General features: G+C 60.1%; 1 protein-coding gene across 1 annotated transcript in view; it reads right to left on the bottom strand.

Annotated features, from left to right (window-relative positions):
• Window positions 1-16,133, bottom strand: part of LOC140403939 (serine/threonine-protein phosphatase 6 regulatory subunit 3-like) — a 186,838-nt gene extending 170,705 nt beyond the window's left edge. Inside the window, exon 1 of the mRNA XM_072492217.1 lies at window positions 15,601-16,133. The gene's annotated coding sequence lies outside the window, so the exon portion shown is untranslated. The remainder of the gene's footprint in view (window positions 1-15,600) is intronic.
• Window positions 16,134-20,781: the final 4,648 nt, after the last annotated feature.

The following is a 20,781-nucleotide window of genomic DNA, read 5'->3' as shown; positions in this document are numbered from 1 at the left end:
GCTGATATCAATAAGGGCACATAAAGGGAAGCAGGAGAGTAAGGAATGGGAGCGGTTGCTGCAAGAACTTTTGAGGGTGGACAGACAATATGCGGAAGCACCGGAGGAGGGACTGTACAGGGAAAGGCAAAGGCTACATGTAGAATTTGACTTGCTGACTACAGGCACTGCAGAGGCACAATGGAGGAAGGCACAGGGTGTACAGTACGAATATGGGGAGAAGGCGAGCAGGTTGCTGGCACACCAATTGAGGAAAAGGGGAGCAGCGAGGGAAATAGGGGGAGTGAGGGATGAGGAAGGAGAGATGGAGCGGGGAGCGGAGAGAGTGAATGGAGTGTTCAAGGCATTTTATAAAAAATTATATGAAGCTCAACCCCCAGACGGGAGGGAGAGAATGATGGGCTTCTTGGATCGGCTGGAATTTCCCAAGGTGGAAGAGCAGGAAAGGGTGGGACTGGGAGCACAGATCAAGGTAGAAGAAGTGGTGAAAGGAATTAGGAGCATGCAGGCGGGAAAGGCCCCGGGACCGGATGGATTCCCAGTCGAATTCTATAGAAAATATGTGGACTTGCTCGCCCCGGTACTGACGAGGACCTTTAATGAGGCAAAGGAAAGGGGACAACTGCCCCCGACTATGTCTGAAGCAACGATATCGCTTCTCTTAAAGAAGGAAAAGGACCCGCTACAATGCAGGTCCTATAGACCTATTTCCCTCCTAAATGTAGATGCCAAGGTCCTGGCCAAGGTAATGGCAATGAGAATAGAGGAATGTGTCCCGGGGGTGGTCCACGAGGACCAAATTGGGTTTGTGAAGGGGAGACAGCTGAACACGAATATACGGAGGTTGTTAGGGGTAATGATGATGGCCCCACCAGAGGGAGAAACGGAGATAGTAGTGGCGATGGATGCCGAGAAAGCATTTGATAGAGTGGAGTGGGATTATTTGTGGGAGGTGTTGAGGAGATTTGGTTTTGGAGAGGGGTATGTTAGATGGGTGCAGCTGTTGTATAGGGCCCCAGTGGCGAGCGTGGTCACGAATGGACGGGGATCTGCATATTTTCGGCTCCATAGAGGGACAAGGCAGGGATGCCCTCTGTCCCCATTATTGTTTGCACTGGCGATTGAGCCCCTGGTGATAGCGTTGAGGGGTTCCAAGAAGTGGAGGGGAGTACTCAGGGGAGGAGAAGAGCACCGGGTATCTTTGTATGCGGACGATTTGCTACTATACGTGGCGGACCCGGCGGAGGGGATGCCAGAAATAATGCGGATACTTGGGGAGTTTGGGGATTTTTCAGGGTATAAATTGAACATGGGGAAAAGTGAGTTGTTTGTGGTGCATCCAGGGGAGCAGAGTAGAGAAATAGAGGACCTACCGTTGAGGAAGGTAACAAGGGACTTTCGTTACCTGGGGATCCAGATAGCTAAGAATTGGGGGACATTGCATAGGTTAAATTTAACGCGGTTGGTGGAACAGATGGAGGAGGATTTCAAGAGATGGGATATGGTATCCCTGTCAATGGCAGGGAGGGTGCAGGCGGTTAAGATGGTGGTCCTCCCGAGATTCCTCTTTGTGTTTCAGTGCCTCCCAGTGGTGATTACGAAGGCTTTTTTTAAAAGGATTGAAAAGAGCATCATGGGTTTTGTGTGGGCCGGGAAGACCCCGAGAGTGAGGAAGGGATTCTTACAGCGTAGCAGGGATAGGGGGGGGCTGGCACTACCGAGCCTAAGCGAGTATTATTGGGCCGCTAATATTTCAATGGTGAGTAAGTGGATGGGAGAGGAGGAGGGAGCGGCGTGGAAGAGATTAGAGAGGGCGTCCTGTAGGGGGACTAGCCTACAGGCTATGGTGACAGCCCCATTGCCGTTCTCACCGAGGAACTACACCACAAGCCCGGTGGTGGTGGCTACACTGAAGGTTTGGGGACAGTGGAGACGGCATAGGGGAAAGACTGGAGCCTTGGGGGGGTCCCCGATAAGAAACAACCATAGGTTTGCCCCGGGGGGAATGGATGGGGGATATGGAATGTGGCAAAGAGCAGGAATAACGCAACTGAAAGATCTGTTTGTGGATGGGAAGTTCGCGAGTCTGGGAGCGCTGACCGAGAAATATGGGTTGCCCCAAGGGAATGCATTCAGGTATATGCAACTGAGGGCTTTTGCGAGGCAACAGGTGAGGGAATTCCCGCAGCTCCCGACACAAGAGGTGCAGGACAGAGTGATCTCAAAGACATGGGTGGGGGATGGTAAGGTGTCAGATATATATAGGGAAATGAGGGACGAAGGGGAGACTATGGTAGATGAACTAAAAGGGAAATGGGAAGAGGAGCTGGGGGAGGAGATCGAGGAGGGGCTGTGGGCAGATGCCCTAAGCAGGGTAAACTCGTCGTCCTCGTGTGCCAGGCTAAGCCTGATTCAGTTTAAGGTATTACACAGGGCACATATGACTGGAGCACGGCTCAGTAAATTTTTTGGGGTGGAGGATAGGTGTGCGAGGTGCTCGAGAAGCCCAGCGAATCATACCCATATGTTTTGGTCATGCCCGGCACTACAGGGGTTTTGGATGGGGGTGACAAAGGTGCTTTCAAAAGTAGTAGGAGTCCGGGTCGAACCAAGCTGGGGGTTGGCTATATTTGGGGTTGCACAAGAGCCGTGAGTGCAGGAGGCGAGAGAGGCCGATGTTTTGGCCTTTGCGTCCCTAGTAGCCCGGCGCAGGATATTGCTAATGTGGAAAGAAGCCAAGCCCCCGGGGGTGGAGACCTGGATAAATGACATGGCGGGGTTTATAAAGCTAGAGCGAATTAAGTTCGTCCTAAGGGGGTCGGCCCAAGGGTTCACCAGGCGGTGGCAACCGTTCGTCGAATACATCGCAGAAAGATAGACGGAATGGGAAAAAGAAGGCAGCAGCAGCAGCCCAGGATCGGGGGGGGGGGAAGAGGGGGGAGGAACCAGAAGGACTCTCAGGGTTGTTAATATATACTGTATAGTATGTATAGGTCGTTGCTACTGATAATTATATATTGGACTGTTAAATTATATTTTTGGAGAGTGTTACTTGTGACAAGGCAGTTGCCAATTAGGGCTAGTTTTTATTTTTGTTATTTATTCATTTTTTGTTTATAAAATAGGTCATTGTTATTTGTGTTGTTATAATATTATGTAAAGGATGCACAATGTACTGTGTTGGTTGACCAAAAATTCTCAATAAAATATTTAATTTAAAATTTTTTTTTAAAAAGGTATCTTTCAATGCACCCCGGATCCACCCGCTCACCTCCTTATCTACCAGCAAACCCATCTCCAGGCGCCACAGCGGGCACTGGTCCCTCTCCTCAGCTAGCTCGAGCTCCACCTAGTGCGGGGCATGGTCTGAGATGGCTGTAGCTGAATACTCCGTGTCCTCCACCCTCGGGATCAGCGCCCTCCTCAAAACCAAGAAGTCAATCCGGGAGTAGGCTTTATGGATGTGGGAAAAGAAAGAGAATTTCCTGGCCCTCGGCCTAACAAACCTCCATGGGTCCACTCCTCCCATCTGGTCCATAAACCCCCTCAACACCTTGGCCGCCGCCGGTCTCTTCCCCGTCCTGGACCTAGAGCGGTCCAATGCTGGATCCAATACCATATTAAGGCCCCCCCACCCACCCCATTATCAAGCACCCTGCCTCCAGGTCCGGAATCCAGCCCAACATACGCCGCATAAATCCGGCATCGTCCCAATTCGGGGCATACACATGCACGAAGACCACCCGCATCCCCTGCAGCTTACCACTCACCATACATTGTCTGCCACGATGCTCAGCGCCTCAAACACCACCCGCTTCCCCACCAAAATCACCACCCGCTTCCCCACCAAAATCGCCACCCCTTGATTCTTTGCGTCCAACCCCGAATGGAAAACCTGCCCTACCCACCCCTTTCTCAGCCTAACCTGGTCTGCCACCCTCAAATGAGTCTCCTGGAACATGACCACATCTGCCGTCAGGTGCGCGAACACACGGGCCCTCTTGACCGGCCCGTTCAGGCCTCTCACATACCAAGTTATCAGCCTGATCAGTGGGCCACCCCCCCCGCCAATTAGCCATCTCCCTTTCTAGGCCAGCCACATGCCCGCGCCTCCCGCACTCGCCGTTCCCCCCAGCGGCAGACCCCCACCCCGACTCTCTCTTCAGGCTCCAGCTCCCCTTTGGCCAATGCAGCCGCAACCCAGTTCTCCCCCCCCCCCATCTGCATTGCTCCCACCATAGCACTCCCGTAAGTCAGATGACCCCGGCCGCTCCCGCCACTCCATCGACCCCCCCAGTGTGAGAATCTCTCCCCTCCCCTCCTGTCCATCAGCGGGTGCTCCTCTCCAGCACCACCCCTCCCGCAGCGCGGGAAAAAGCCCATGCTTTCCACCAAGCCGGCCCCGCCCCCCTCTGACGCAGCTCCCTGTCACGACCTGATCCCAGCTGCCCCACCTCAGGCCTCCCCTCTCCCCCAATGGGCCCCCTCTTCCAACCACCGACGCCCACACTCTCACTAAACCCCCACTACGAGCCATTTCACCCTACCCCACCCAGCACCCAAAAAACCCCAGTACCAAACGAAACAGAACATCCCCCCCAAAACACAACAATCACATCAATCCCCTCTCGACATCCCCTCGCAACCGACCCTCAATCCAAGTCCAACTTTTCAGCCTGGATAAAGGTCCACGCCTCCTCCGGCGTCTCGAAGTAGTGATGGCGGTCCTAGAAAGTGACCCACAATCGCGCTGGCTGCAACATTCCAAATTTCTCCCCCATCCGATGCAGAGCCGCCTTAGCCCGATTGTACCTGGTCCTCTTCTTGGCCACCTCCGCGCTCCAGCCCTGCGATATCCAGACCTCTGCATTCTCCCGCCTGCAGCTCCGCTCCTTCTTTGCCCACCTCAGGACACACTCGCTGTCCATGAAGCGGTGGAACCGCACCAGCACCAACCGCAGCGGCTCGTTGGGCTTGGGCCTCCTCGCCAGGACTCGGTGGGCCCCCTCCAGCTCCAGGGGCGCCAGGAAGGCCCCCGCGCCCATCAGCGTGTTCAACATCGTGACCATGCATGCTCCAACATCCGACCCCTCCACTCCCTCCGGGAGACCCAGAATCCGCAGCTTCTTCCTCCTCGACCGATTCTCCATGTCCTCGAACTTCTCCTGCCATTTCTTATGCATCGCCTCATGCGCCTCTATCTTCACTGCCAGGCGCAATATCTCGTCCTCCAAGGCCTTTTGCCGCACCTCCCAGATCGCCGCCCCTTGGGCCTTCTGGGTCGTGAGCAGCTTGTCTATCGAAGCCTTCATCGGCTCCAACAGCTCTGCCTTCAATTCCGTGAAGCAGCGCTGGAGAAACTCCTGCTGTTCCTGCGACCACGCTGCCTGGTCTTCACCCGCCGTCATCTTGGTTTACCTCCCTCGCACTTTTCGCTGCTCCAAAACTACTTTTTTCACCGCTCCACTCCTGGTCCAATCCACAGTGCTGGGGAAATGTTACGGTCACCTTCCCACACTGGGAACCGTCGAACAAATGCCGCTGGGGGCCCAAAAAAGAGCCCAAATGTCCGTTTCTGGCGGGAGCTGCCGAACATGCAACTTAGCTCCGCATAGCTGCAACCGGAAGTCCTCGACTAGGGGCTTTTCACAGTAACTTCATTGAAGCCTACTTGTGACAGTAAGCGACTATTATTATTATTTGCTTTTTATGGGATGGGGCTGTCACAGGCATGGTCACCATTTGTTGCCCATCCATAATTTTCCTTGAACGGAGTGGCTTGCTAGGCCATTTCAGAGGGCATTGATGTGGGTCTGATGTAGGCCAGGCCGGGTCAGGCCGACAGATTCCCTTCTCGGATGACTTTTTAAAAAAAACAATTTATGATCGCCACTGCTGAGACTACCTTACAATGCCTGATATTACTCAAGTTTAAATTCAACCACCTCTGGATTACCAGTCCCACCGCTGGATTACTAGTCCAGCACATGACCACTATGGCACCATCTCCCATTGCAGAACTCAGCAATTTGTCGAAACAGCATGCCGCGTTTCTAAGTGCATCATAAGCTGACTTTTGCGTCTAAAAGAAAACGTTTCTTCACCCCACCCAATCCAGTTAATGCAAGAAAGTCATAAAGTGATCGTGAAAGTATCCACAGAAACGAAGCAGCTAGGGTTGCCAACTCTGCAGGATAAATTGCTGGAAGTTTCATCGCTGAGCCTTTCGACTCGAACCAGCAAGAACTCCCGATCACCACCACCCTCCAATAGTTTTATAGCCAAGCAACAGAGGGGTGGGAAGAAATGACAGGATTTCGTTGAAAGCCACGGCTATTATTATTTTGCCTCTTCCCCTGGACTCGGGGGCGAAGAGGGCGGGGGGGGCGAAGAGGGCGGGGGGGCGAAGAGGGCGGGCGGGGGGGCGAGGGCGGGCGGGGGGGCGAGGGCGGGCGGGGGGGCGAAGAGGGCGGGGGGGCGAAGAGGGCGGGGGGGCGAAGAGGGCGGGGGGGCGAAGAGGGCGGGGGGGCGAAGAGGGCGGGGGGGCGAAGAGGGCGGGGGGGCGAAGAGGGCGGGGGGCGAGGAGGGCGGGGGGCGAGGAGGGCGGGGGGCGAGGAGGGCGGGGGGCGAGGAGGGCGGGGGGCGAGGAGGGCGGGGGGCGAGGAGGGCGGGGGGCGAGGAGGGCGGGGGGCGAGGAGGGCGGGGGGCGAGGAGGGCGGGGGGCGAGGAGGGCGGGGGGGCGAGGAGGGCGGGGGGGCGAGGAGGGCGGGGGGCGAGGAGGGCGGGGGGGCGAGGAGGGCGAGGGGGGGGGCGAGGATGGCGAGGGGGGGGCGAAGAGGGCGAGGGGGGGGCGAAGAGGGCGGGGGGCGAGCGAAGAGGGCGGGGGGCGAAGAGGGCGGGGGGCGAAGAGGGCGGGGGGCGAAGAGGGCGGGGGGGCGAAGAGGGCGGGGGGGCCAAGAGGGCGGGGGGGCCAAGAGGGCGGGGGGGCCAAGAGGGCGGGGGGGCCAAGAGGGCGGGGGGGCCAAGAGGGCGGGGGGGCCAAGAGGGCGGGGGGGCCAAGAGGGCGGGGGGGCCAAGAGGGCGGGGGGGCCAAGAGGGCGGGGGGGCCAAGAGGGCGGGGGGGCCAAGAGGGCGGGGGGGCGAAGAGGGCGGGGGGGCGAAGAGGGCGGGGGGGCGAAGAGGGCGGGGGGCGAAGAGGGCGGGGGGCGAAGAGGGCGGGGGGGCGAGGAGGGCGGGGGGGCGAGGAGGGCGGGGGGCGAGGAGGGCGGGGGGCGAGGAGGGCGAGGGGGGGGCGAGGAGGGCGAGGGGGGGGCGAAGAGGGCGAGGGGGGGGCGAAGAGGGCGGGGGGCGAAGAGGGCGGGGGGCGAAGAGGGCGGGGGGGCGAAGAGGGCGGGGGGGCGAAGAGGGCGGGGGGCGAAGAGGGCGGGGGGGCGAAGAGGGCGGGGGGGCGAAGAGGGCGGGGGGGCGAAGAGGGCGGGGGGGCGAAGAGGGCGGGGGGGCGAAGAGGGCGGGGGGGCGAAGAGGGCGGGGGGGCGAAGAGGGCGGGGGGGCGAAGAGGGCGGGGGGGCGAAGAGGGCGGGGGGGCGAAGAGGGCGGGGGGGCGAAGAGGGCGGGGGGGCGAAGAGGGCGGGGGGGCGAAGAGGGCGGGGGGGCGAAGAGGGCGGGGGGGCGAAGAGGGCGGGGGGGCGAAGAGGGCGGGGGGGGCGAAGAGGGCGGGGGGGCCCAAGAGGGCGGGGGGCCCAAGAGGGCGGGGGGGCCAAGAGGGCGGGGGGGCGAAGAGGGCGGGGGGGCGAAGAGGGCGGGGGGGCGAAGAGGGCGGGGGGGCGAAGAGGGCGGGGGGGCGAAGAGGGCGGGGGGGCGAAGAGGGCGGGGGGGCGAAGAGGGCGGGGGGGGCGAAGAGGGCGGGGGGGCGAAGAGGGCGGGGGGGCGAAGAGGGCGGGGGGGCGAAGAGGGCGGGGGGGCGAAGAGGGCGGGGGGGCGAAGAGGGCGGGGGGCCCAAGAGGGCGGGGGGCCCAAGAGGGCGGGGGGGCCAAGAGGGCGGGGGGGCCAAGAGGGCGGGGGGGCCAAGAGGGCGGGGGGGCCAAGAGGGCGGGGGGGCCAAGAGGGCGGGGGGGCCAAGAGGGCGGGGGGGCCAAGAGGGCGGGGGGGCCAAGAGGGCGGGGGGGCCAAGAGGGCGGGGGGGCCAAGAGGGCGGGGGGGCCAAGAGGGCGGGGGGGCGAAGAGGGCGGGGGGGCGAAGAGGGCGGGGGGGCGAAGAGGGCGGGGGGGCGAAGAGGGCGGGGGGGCGAAGAGGGCGGGGGGCGAAGAGGGCGGGGGGCGAAGAGGGCGGGGGGCGAAGAGGGCGGGGGGCGAAGAGGGCGGGGGGCGAAGAGGGCGGGGGGCGAAGAGGGCGGGGGGCGAAGAGGGCGGGGGGCGAAGAGGGCGGGGGGCGAAGAGGGCGGGGGGCGAAGAGGGCGGGGGGCGAAGAGGGCGGGGGGCGAAGAGGGCGGGGGGCGAAGAGGGCGGGGGGCGAAGAGGGCGGGGGGCGAAGAGGGCGGGGGGCGAAGAGGGCGGGGGGCGAAGAGGGCGGGGGGCGAAGAGGGCGGGGGGCGAAGAGGGCGGGGGGCGAAGAGGGCGGGGGGCGAAGAGGGCGGGGGGCGAAGAGGGCGGGGGGCGAAGAGGGCGGGGGGGCGAAGAGGGCGGGGGGCGAAGAGGGCGGGGGGCGAAGAGGGCGGGGGGCGAAGAGGGCGGGGGGCGAAGAGGGCGGGGGGCGAAGAGGGCGGGGGGCGAAGAGGGCGGGGGGCGAAGAGGGCGGGGGGCGAAGAGGGCGGGGGGCGAAGAGGGCGGGGGGCGAAGAGGGCGGGGGGCGAAGAGGGCGGGGGGCGAAGAGGGCGGGGGGCGAAGAGGGCGGGGGGCGAAGAGGGCGGGGGGCGAAGAGGGCGGGGGGCGAAGAGGGCGGGGGGCGAAGAGGGCGGGGGGCGAAGAGGGCGGGGGGCGAAGAGGGCGGGGGGCGAAGAGGGCGGGGGGCGAAGAGGGCGGGGGGCGAAGAGGGCGGGGGGCGAAGAGGGCGGGGGGCGAAGAGGGCGGGGGGCGAAGAGGGCGGGGGGCGAAGAGGGCGGGGGGCGAAGAGGTAGCGGGGGGGAGAAGATGGGTAGCGGGGGGGAGAAGATGGGTAGCGGGGGGGAGAAGATGGGTAGCGGGGGGGAGAAGATGGGTAGCGGGGGGGAGAAGATGGGTAGCGGGGGGGAGAAGATGGGTAGCGGGGGGGAGAAGATGGGTAGCGGGGGGGAGAAGATGGGTAGCGGGGGGGAGAAGATGGGTAGCGGGGGGGAGAAGATGGGTAGCGGGGGGAGAAGATGGGTAGTGGGGGGGAGAAGATGGGTAGCGGGGGGGAGAAGATGGGTAGCGGGGGGGAGAAGATGGGTAGCGGGGGGGAGAAGATGGGTAGCGGGGGGGAGAAGATGGGTAGCGGGGGGGAGAAGATGGGTAGCGGGGGGGGAGAAGATGGGTAGCGGGGGGGAGAAGATGGGTAGCGGGGGGGAGAAGATGGGTAGCGGGGGGAGAAGATGGGTAGCGGGGGGGAGAAGATGGGTAGCGGGGGGGAGAAGATGGGTAGCGGGGGGGAGAAGATGGGTAGCGGGGGGGAGAAGATGGGTAGCGGGGGGGAGAAGATGGGTAGCGGGGGGGAGAAGATGGGTAGCGGGGGGGAGAAGATGGGTAGCGGGGGGGAGAAGATGGGTAGCGGGGGGGAGAAGATGGGTAGCGGGGGGGAGAAGATGGGTAGCGGGGGGGAGAAGATGGGTAGCGGGGGGGAGAAGATGGGTAGCGGGGGGGAGAAGATGGGTAGCGGGGGGGAGAAGATGGGTAGCGGGGGGGAGAAGATGGGTAGCGGGGGGGAGAAGATGGGTAGCGGGGGGGAGAAGATGGGTAGCGGGGGGGAGAAGATGGGTAGCGGGGGGAGAAGATGGGTAATTGGGGGAGAGAGAAGAGGGGTAATTGGGGGAGAGAAGAGGGGTAACGGGGGAGAGAAGAGGGGTAACGGGGAGAGAAGAGGGGTAACGGGGAGAGGTAGCGGGGGGGAGAAGATGGGTAGCGGGGGGAGAAGATGGGTAATTGGGGGAGAGAGAAGAGGGGTAATTGGGGGAGAGAAGAGGGGTAACGGGGGAGAGAAGAGGGGTAACGGGGAGAGAAGAGGGGTAACGGGGAGAGAAGAGGGGTAACGGGGGAGAGAAGAGGGGTAACGGGGGGAGAAGAGGGGTAACGGGGGGAGAAGAGGGGTAACGGGGGGGAGAAGGGGTAACGGGGGGGAGAAGAGGGGTAACGGGGGTGGCGGAGAGAAGAGGGGTAACGGGGGGGAGAAGAGGGGTAACGGGGGGAGAAGAGGGGTAACGGGGGGGAGAAGAGGGGTAACGGGGGGGAGAAGAGGGGTAACGGGGGGAGAAGACGGGTAACGGGGGGGAAGAGGGGTAACGGGGAGAAGAGGGGTAACGGGGGGGAGAAGAGGGGTAACGGGGGTGGCGGAGAGAAGAGGGGTAACGGGGGGAGAGAAGAGGGGTAACGGGGGGGAGAGAAGAGGGGTAACGGGGGGAGAGAAGAGGGGTAACGGGGGGAGAGAAGAGGGGTAACGGGGGGGAAGAGAGAAGAGGAGTAACGGGGGGGAGGGGGGTGACGGGGGGAGAAGAGGAGTAACGGGGGGGAGAAGATGGGTAGCGGGGGGGAGAAGATGGGTAATTGGGGGAGAGAGAAGAGGGGTAATTGGGGGAGAGAAGAGGGGTAACGGGAGAGAGAAGAGGGGTAACGGGGGGAGAAGAGGGGTAACGGGGGGAGAAGAGGGGTAACGGGGGGAGAAGAGGGGTAACGGGGGAGAAGACGGGTAACGGGGGGAGAAGACGGGTAACGGGGGGGTAGAGGGGTAACGGGGAGAAGAGGGGTAACGGGGGGGGGAGAAGAGGGGTAACGGGGGTGGCGGAGAGAAGAGGGGTAACGGGGGGGAGAGAAGAGGGGTAACGGGGGGGAGAGAAGAGGGGTAGCGGGGGGGAGAAGATGGGTAGCGGGGGGAGAAGATGGGTAGCGGGGGGGAGAAGATGGGTAGCGGGGGGGAGAAGATGGGTAGCGGGGGGGAGAAGATGGGTAGCGGGGGGAGAAGATGGGTAGCGGGGGGGAGAAGATGGGTAGCGGGGGGGAGAAGATGGGTAGCGGGGGGGAGAAGATGGGTAGCGGGGGGGAGAAGATGGGTAGCGGGGGGGAGAAGATGGGTAGCGGGGGGGAGAAGATGGGTAGCGGGGGGAGAAGATGGGTAGCGGGGGGAGAAGATGGGTAGCGGGGGGGGGGAGAAGATGGGTAGCGGGGGGGAGAAGATGGGTAGCGGGGGGGAGAAGATGGGTAGCGGGGGGGAGAAGATGGGTAGCGGGGGGGAGAAGATGGGTAGCGGGGGGGAGAAGATGGGTAGCGGGGGGGAGAAGATGGGTAGCGGGGGGGAGAAGATGGGTAGCGGGGGGGAGAAGATGGGTAGCGGGGGGGAGAAGATGGGTAGCGGGGGGGAGAAGATGGGTAGCGGGGGGGAGAAGATGGGTAGCGGGGGGGAGAAGATGGGTAGCGGGGGGGAGAAGATGGGTAGCGGGGGGGAGAAGATGGGTAGCGGGGGGGAGAAGATGGGTAGCGGGGGGGAGAAGATGGGTAGCGGGGGGGAGAAGATGGGTAGCGGGGGGGGAGAAGATGGGTAGCGGGGGGGAGAAGATGGGTAGCGGGGGGAGAAGATGGGTAGCGGGGGGGAGAAGATGGGTAGCGGGGGGGAGAAGATGGGTAGCGGGGGGGAGAAGATGGGTAGCGGGGGGGAGAAGATGGGTAGCGGGGGGGAGAAGATGGGTAGCGGGGGGGAGAAGATGGGTAGCGGGGGGGAGAAGATGGGTAGCGGGGGGGAGAAGATGGGTAGCGGGGGGGAGAAGATGGGTAGCGGGGGGGAGAAGATGGGTAGCGGGGGGGAGAAGATGGGTAGCGGGGGGGAGAAGATGGGTAGCGGGGGGGAGAAGATGGGTAGCGGGGGGGAGAAGATGGGTAGCGGGGGGGAGAAGATGGGTAGCGGGGGGAGAAGATGGGTAATTGGGGGAGAGAGAAGAGGGGTAATTGGGGGAGAGAAGAGGGGTAACGGGGGAGAGAAGAGGGGTAACGGGGAGAGAAGAGGGGTAACGGGGAGAGAAGAGGGGTAACGGGGGAGAGAAGAGGGGTAACGGGGGAGAGAAGAGGGGTAACGGGGGGGAGAAGAGGGGTAACGGGGGGAGAAGACGGGTAACGGGGGGGAAGAGGGGTAACGGGGAGAAGAGGGGTAACGGGGGGGAGAGGGGTAACGGGGGGGAGAGAAGAGGGGTAACGGGGGGAGAGAAGAGGGGTAACGGGGGGAGAGAAGAGGGGTAACGGGGGGGAAGAGAGAAGAGGAGTAACGGGGGGGAGGGGGGTGACGGGGGGAGAAGAGGAGTAACGGGGGGGAGAAGATGGGTAGCGGGGGGGAGAAGATGGGTAGCGGGGGGGAGAAGATGGGTAATTGGGGGAGAGAGAAGAGGGGTAATTGGGGGAGAGAAGAGGGGTAACGGGGGAGAGAAGAGGGGTAACGGGGGGAGAAGAGGGGTAACGGGGGGAGAAGAGGGGTAACGGGGGGAGAAGAGGGGTAACGGGGGGAGAAGACGGGTAACGGGGGGAGAAGACGGGTAACGGGGGGGTAGAGGGGTAACGGGGAGAAGAGGGGTAACGGGGGGGGGAGAAGAGGGGTAACGGGGGTGGCGGAGAGAAGAGGGGTAACGGGGGGGAGAGAAGAGGGGTAACGGGGGGGAGAGAAGAGGGGTAGCGGGGGGGAGAAGATGGGTAGCGGGGGGGAGAAGATGGGTAGCGGGGGGGAGAAGATGGGTAGCGGGGGGGAGAAGATGGGTAGCGGGGGGGGAGAAGATGGGTAGCGGGGGGGAGAAGATGGGTAGCGGGGGGGAGAAGATGGGTAGCGGGGGGGAGAAGATGGGTAGCGGGGGGGAGAAGATGGGTAGCGGGGGGGAGAAGATGGGTAGCGGGGGGGAGAAGATGGGTAGCGGGGGGGAGAAGATGGGTAGCGGGGGGAGAAGATGGGTAGCGGGGGGAGAAGATGGGTAGCGGGGGGGGGGAGAAGATGGGTAGCGGGGGGGAGAAGATGGGTAGCGGGGGGGAGAAGATGGGTAGCGGGGGGGAGAAGATGGGTAGCGGGGGGGAGAAGATGGGTAGCGGGGGGGAGAAGATGGGTAGCGGGGGGGAGAAGATGGGTAGCGGGGGGGAGAAGATGGGTAGCGGGGGGGAGAAGATGGGTAGCGGGGGGGAGAAGATGGGTAGCGGGGGGGAGAAGATGGGTAGCGGGGGGGAGAAGATGGGTAGCGGGGGGGAGAAGATGGGTAGCGGGGGGGAGAAGATGGGTAGCGGGGGGGAGAAGATGGGTAGCGGGGGGGAGAAGATGGGTAGCGGGGGGGAGAAGATGGGTAGCGGGGGGGAGAAGATGGGTAGCGGGGGGGAGAAGATGGGTAGCGGGGGGGAGAAGATGGGTAGCGGGGGGGAGAAGATGGGTAGCGGGGGGGAGAAGATGGGTAGCGGGGGGGAGAAGATGGGTAGCGGGGGGGAGAAGATGGGTAGCGGGGGGGAGAAGATGGGTAGCGGGGGGGAGAAGATGGGTAGCGGGGGGGAGAAGATGGGTAGCGGGGGGGAGAAGATGGGTAGCGGGGGGGGAGAAGATGGGTAGCGGGGGGGAGAAGATGGGTAGCGGGGGGGAGAAGATGGGTAGCGGGGGGGAGAAGATGGGTAGCGGGGGGGAGAAGATGGGTAGCGGGGGGGAGAAGATGGGTAGCGGGGGGGAGAAGATGGGTAGCGGGGGGGAGAAGATGGGTAGCGGGGGGGAGAAGATGGGTAGCGGGGGGGAGAAGATGGGTAGCGGGGGGGAGAAGATGGGTAGCGGGGGGGAGAAGATGGGTAGCGGGGGGGAGAAGATGGGTAGCGGGGGGGAGAAGATGGGTAGCGGGGGGGAGAAGATGGGTAGCGGGGGGGAGAAGATGGGTAGCGGGGGGGAGAAGATGGGTAGCGGGGGGGAGAAGATGGGTAGCGGGGGGGAGAAGATGGGTAGCGGGGGGAGAAGATGGGTAATTGGGGGAGAGAGAAGAGGGGTAATTGGGGGAGAGAAGAGGGGTAACGGGGGAGAGAAGAGGGGTAACGGGGAGAGAAGAGGGGTAACGGGGAGAGAAGAGGGGTAACGGGGGAGAGAAGAGGGGTAACGGGGGAGAGAAGAGGGGTAACGGGGGGGAGAAGAGGGGTAACGGGGGGAGAAGACGGGTAACGGGGGGAGAAGACGGGTAACGGGGGGGAAGAGGGGTAACGGGGAGAAGAGGGGTAACGGGGGGGAGAAGAGGGGTAACGGGGGGGAGAAGAGGGGTAACGGGGGGGAGAAGAGGGGTAACGGGGGTGGCGGAGAGAAGAGGGGTAACGGGGGGAGAGAAGAGGGGTAACGGGGGGAGAGAAGAGGGGTAACGGGGGGAGAGAAGAGGGGTAACGGGGGGAGAGAAGAGGGGTAACGGGGGGAGAGAAGAGGGGTAACGGGGGGGAAGAGAGAAGAGGAGTAACGGGGGGGAGGGGGGTGACGGGGGGAGAAGAGGAGTAACGGGGGGGAGAAGATGGGTAGCGGGGGGGAGAAGATGGGTAGCGGGGGGGAGAAGATGGGTAATTGGGGGAGAGAGAAGAGGGGTAATTGGGGGAGAGAAGAGGGGTAACGGGGGAGAGAAGAGGGGTAACGGGGGGAGAAGAGGGGTAACGGGGGGAGAAGAGGGGTAACGGGGGGAGAAGACGGGTAACGGGGGGAGAAGACGGGTAACGGGGGGGTAGAGGGGTAACGGGGAGAAGAGGGGTAACGGGGGGGGAGAAGAGGGGTAACGGGGGTGGCGGAGAGAAGAGGGGTAACGGGGGGGAGAGAAGAGGGGTAACGGGGGGGAGAGAAGAGGGGTAACGGGGGAGAGAAGAGGGGTAACGGGGGGAGAGAAGAGGGGTAACGGGGGGGGGGGGGGGTGACGGGGGGAGAAGAGGAGTAACGGGGGGAGAAGAGGGATAACGGGGGGGGAAGAAAACAGGGATAACGGGCGGGGGGGAGAGAAGAGGGATAACGGGGGGGAAGAGAAGAGGGATAACGGTGGGGGGGAAGAGAAGAGGGATAACGGGGGGGAAGAGGGATAACGGGGGGAATAGAAGAGTGATAATGGTGGGGGGGAAGAGAAGAGGAGTAACGGGGGGGGAAGAGAGAAGAGGAGTAACGGGGGGGGGAGAGAGAAGAGGGGTAACGGGGGGGAGAAGAGGGGTAACGGGGGGGGAGAAGAGGGGTAACGGGGGGGGAGAAGAGGGGTAACGGGGGGGGAGAAGAGGGGTAACGGGGGGGAGAAGAGGGGTAACGGGGGGGGAGAAGAGGGGTAACGGGGGGGAGAAGAGGGGTAACGGGGGGGGGGAGAAGAGGGGTAACGGGGGGGGGGGGAGAAGAGGGGTAACGGGGGGGGGGGGAGAAGAGGGGTAACCGGGGGGCAGGGGGAGGGCAATCCTGGAGGGTTGGCAACCCGACTCGGCAAACGGCGACCGTGCGACTTACTTTTTCCTTTCAGGCCGAGCTGAGCGAGTCGGTGGGCACCGCCGGGCGGTGACGGGGGCGCTGCTGCCGGTGTGTTGCCGCTCGGACGGAGACAGTGATGTGCGAAGAAGCCAGCAGCCGCCGAGAAGCTGCATCGGGCGGGCGCCCGTCCCTCCCGGTGCCGCCGTCCTCCCCGGGTCGGCGCTCCTCCTGCCCGCCTCTCCCCCTCACTCGGGCCGGCGTCGCTCGCCAGGAAAGCCCGGGGATTGACCCGTTTCCGCTAGGCCGCGGCTTTTATTTCGGGTTCACGGGTCGGGGGGGGGGGGCGGTCATGAATTAAAAATAAAGGAGTCCGGCCTGCTTGAATGTCTCGCCTTTTTTTTCTTTTCGTCGCCCCCTCTCGCTCCGCTAAAGCCCGTCCACGCCTCGTCCTCCGCTAGGTTTTCCGGCTCCTCCGCCGCCGCCCGCCCGTTGCTATTTACAATCGCTTCAGTTCGCTCCGGCTCCCCGCGCACAACATGTCCGCCCGGCTCCGAGTCCGCTCCTCCAGCGTCCCGCCATGCACCGCGCCGAGGCGGGGCCCGATCCTCTTGCCCTCCTGCGCGCCCTCCTCGCCAAACGGGCGTGGCACTCGTAGGGGAGGGGGGAACCATGTGCGCGGGCAAGGTTGCCAACTCCTCTCCCGGGCTGGCCTGGAGTCCCCAGGGCTCCGCCCCATCCCTTATTCTCCCGCACGGTGGCAACTCAGGAAATTACACAAGGACTCTGACCATTTTTTACAGACCCGCCATAGAAAGCATCCTCTCTGGCTGCATCACAGCCTGGAATGGCAACTGCTCTGCCCAAGACCGCGAGAAACTTCAGAGATTTGTGAACACCGCCCAGTCCATCACACGAACCTGCCTCCCGTCCATTGATTCTGTCTACACCTCCCGTTGCCTGGGGAAAGCGGGCAGTATAACCAAAGACCCCTCCCACCCGTCTTACTCACTCTTCCAACTTCTTCCATCGGGCAGGAGATACAAAAGTCTGAGAACACGCACGAACAGACTCAAAAACAGCTTCTTCCCCGCTGTCACCAGACTCCTAAATGACCCTCTTATGGACTGAACTGATCTCTCCACACTTCATTTCTACTGAGTAGCCCTACACTTCACCTGATGTCTATGTATCTACATTGTGTATTTGTTGTATGTCCTATGTTTTTCATGTATGGAAAAGGACATGAATGAAGTGGATGAGGGTTTTTTTCACAGTGGTTTCATGGTCATCATTAGACTTTTAATTCCAGCTTTTATTAGATGCTGTGGTGGGACTTGAACTCAGGTCCCCAGAGCATTAGCCTGGGTTGCTGGACCCAGTGACAATATTACACCATCGCCTCCTAACAAATATATATACAAACTAACGAGCAAGGAGCAGGAGTAGACCATTCAGCCTCTCGAACCTGTTCTGCTATTTCATAAGATCATGGCTGACCTTATAGTAACCTCAAATCTGCACCCCCACCTACGCCTGTTACCCTATCACCTCCTTGCTAACCAAGAATCTATCCGCTGTCATAAAAATATTCAAAAGGGGGAGTCACGTGATGTGAGGATGCAGTTTGTGCTGCCCTTGAAAAGGGTCCAGAGGAGGTTAACAAAAATGATTCCTGGAATAATAATAATCTTTTAAAATAATAATCTTTGTATTGTCACAAGTAACCTTACAATAACACCGCAAACAAGTTACTGTGAAAATCCCCTCGTCGCCACATTCCGGCGCCTGTTCGGGTTCACTGAGGGAGAATTCAGAATGTCCAAATTACATAACAAGCACGTCTTTCAGGACTTCTGGGAGGAAACCGGAGCACCCGATTTCTAGGCCAGCATTTGAGACGGTGGTGGTGACCTGACGTCTTGAACCCCTGCAGTCCATGTGGTATAGGTACACCCACTGTGCTGTTAGCGAGGGAGATCCAGGGTTTGGATCATGCGGCAGTGAAGGACCGGCGATACCGTTCCAAGTCAGGCAGGTGAGTGACTTGGAGGGGAACCTCCAGGTGGTGGTGTTCCCATGTGACATGTGTCTGTTGCCTTCGTCCTTCTAGATGGCAGTGGTCGTGGGTTTGGAAGGTGCTGCCTAAGGGGTCTTGGTGAGTTACTGCAGTCATCCTGTCGATGGTACACACGACTGCCTCTGTTCGTTGGTGGTGGTGGGAGTGGATATTTGCGGATGGGGTGCCAATCAAATGGGCTGCTTTGTCCTGGGTGGTGTCAAGCCTCTTGAGTGTTATTGGAGCTGCGCTCATCCAGGCACGTGGAGAGTATTCCATCACACTCCTGACTTGTGTCTTGTGGATGGTGGGAGTCAGGCGAGTTGCTCACTGCAGGATTTCTAGCCTCTGACCTGCTCTTGTAGCCACAGTATTCATATGACTAATCCAGTTCTGATAACCCCAAGCCCCAGGATGTAGATAGTGGGGGATTCAGCGATGGCAATGCCATTGAATGTCAAGGGGCAACTGTTCAGATTCTCTCTCATTGGTGCTTATTGCCTGGCACTTGGCTGCCCAAGCCTGGATATTGGTCTTTTGGGAATGGGCTGCTTCGGTGTCTGAGGAGTTGCAAATGGTGCGGACATTGTGCAGTCATCAGCGAACACCCCCACTTCTGACCTCATGACAGAAGGAGGATGAAGATGAACCAGCTGAAAGTGGTTGGGCCTACAAAGCCAAAGAGCAGAGTGGACAGGGGAAACCCTTAATCCGTCTCACTGCTTTCTCCAAAAACAAAATCAAATTCAAATTGAAGCCAATTCATGCTCTCCACAAGATCCAAGCTGACAAGAAAAGGGCCGCTCCTCATCTTGAGCTGGATCTGACGCTTGACCTTAGCCAAAAGGCCGAGAAGCGATGTCCTGGAACTTATTAACCAATTGCAAATCTGTCCTGATAAGTGTAAGATGAAAAGCTTTGACAGCATGTATCTTTTTTCAACAATACTCAAGTCCTGTACTACCAAGCGGCTATTTAAATTATTTTGGATTTAAACAGCTGACTAATAGCCGAAGCCTATGGAGTTGTTGTAAAAACCCAACCAGTTCAATCATATCGCTTTGGCAAAGGAAATCCGTGTTTACCAGGCCTGGCTGATGTATGGCTCAGGGCTCACAAGCAATGGAATTGACTCTTAATTGCCCTCTGCATGGCCACAACATTGTAATCGAGAAGACACTCGTTCACTACCTTGTCATGGGCAATCAGAGCTGGGCAGTGAGTGCCACCTTTGCCCACAACCCATGAATGAATTCAAGAAAAAGACCTCAACTGGTGTATTCTTTTTTAAAATAAATTTAGAGTACCCAATTCTTTTTTTTTCCAATTATGGGGCAATTTAGCGTGGCCAATTCACCTACCCTGCCCATCTTTGGGTTGTAGGGCAGCATGGTGGCACAGTGGTTAGCACTGTTGCTTCACAGCTCGAGGGTCCCATGTTCAATTCCGGCCTCGGGTCACTGACTGTGTGGAGTTTGCACTTTCTCCCTGTGTCTGCGTGGGTTTCCTCCGGGTGCTCCGACTTCCTCCCACAGCCCAATGATGTGCAGGTTACGTGGATTGGCTGCGCTAAATTGCCCCTTAGTGTCCAAAAGGTTACGTGGGGTTACTGGGTTACGGGGATAGGGTAGAGATGCAAGCTTAAGTAGTGTGCTCTTTCCAAGGGCCGGTGCAGACTCGATGGGCTGAATGGCCTCCTTCAGCATTGTAAATTCTATGATTGAGACCCACTCAGACACGGGGAGAATATGCAAACTCCACACGGACAGTGACCCGGGGCCGGGATCAAACCCGGGTCCTCAGCGCCGTGAGGCAGCAGTGCTAACAACTGCGCCACCCTGCTGCCCCTTACTCGTGTATTCCTAATCTGGACACTGCATTTCAAGAGGCCTACAGCCGAGATTTTACTGGCAGCATACCGAGTAGGGTTGTTACATCTCCTCCTGTGGTGTAAAGGTGAATGTCCTGGGTGCTGATCTGATCAACCCTTGAGAACAGTCAGGAGGGCATTAATTAAGAAAAACGGTTTAATTTTCTTCGATCATTTTTGTTATTAAAAAAATATTGAAAATGGGAGAGAAAACTTTCCAGGTGGAATGGCTAAAGGTACTCGTTGGAACACAGGAAGCATTGGGGAGATTTAATAGACGTGTTCAAAACCATGAAGTTAAATAAGAAGAAATGGTTTCACTTGCAGGATCAGGGCCAGAGGACACAAGTGTTGTATCTGTAAAATCCCAGATACTTCAACCAGTGTATTAATCAAACGTTTTACCCACTTTCGGCTTTACTAGCGAGGAAAACAAAGGACAAAACAAGTATAAAGTCAAGCCAACTTTATTCAACAATAACAATATTTTACCTTTAAATTAACCCAAAACCAGAAACTAAAGAATCCCAAGATTCGTTACACTACCCACATTGATTGAGCCGCATGTCCCATTCTCGGAGTCAGGTCCGTTGTTTAATTATTTAAAGCTCAAGCGACTAACGGCGCTTTCTACTCGATCTCGCTTCAAGGGACAGCCTTCAGCCAGAGGTCAGCAGGGTCCAATCACAATACCTCGTGGTACGCAGTTCCACACCAGGCGGTGGCTCAGAGACTATCATAGAATCCCTACACTGCGGAAGGACGCCAATCGGCCCATCGAGTCTGCACCAACCCTCTGAAAGAGCACCCTACCTGGGCTCACTCTCCTGTCCTATCCCCGTAATCCCGCCTAACCTAACCACAAAGAGGCAATTTAACACGGCCAATACACCTAACCTGCCCATTGTTGGACTGCGGGATATTGGAAGGATCCTCCCTGTTGATTCCCTTATTTCCCATTTTTAAGAGTTTGTCGTTATCATTTTTTGATCCAAGGATTTTTAATGGACATAAAGGGGCTGGTTTAGCACAGTGGGCTAAACAGCTGGCTTGTAATGCAGAACAAGACCAGCAGCGCGGGTTCAATTCCCGTACCAGCCTCTCCGAGTGTGGCGACTAGGCTTTTCACAGCAACTTCATTGAAGCCTACTTGTGACAATAAGCGATTATTATTATTATTAAAGCTTTAAGTCGAGCAGAGGACGTGAGGAATTCAAAAGTTGCAAAATAGTACACTGTGCGATGAAGATTTAGATTTAACAGAACTCAACTTTTTGGCACTGGAGAGATCGGA

Source organism: Scyliorhinus torazame, chromosome 29 (assembly GCF_047496885.1).
Source record: "Scyliorhinus torazame isolate Kashiwa2021f chromosome 29, sScyTor2.1, whole genome shotgun sequence".
NCBI lineage: Eukaryota > Metazoa > Chordata > Chondrichthyes > Carcharhiniformes > Scyliorhinidae > Scyliorhinus > Scyliorhinus torazame.
This window is presented reverse-complemented; position numbering and strand designations above follow the sequence as displayed.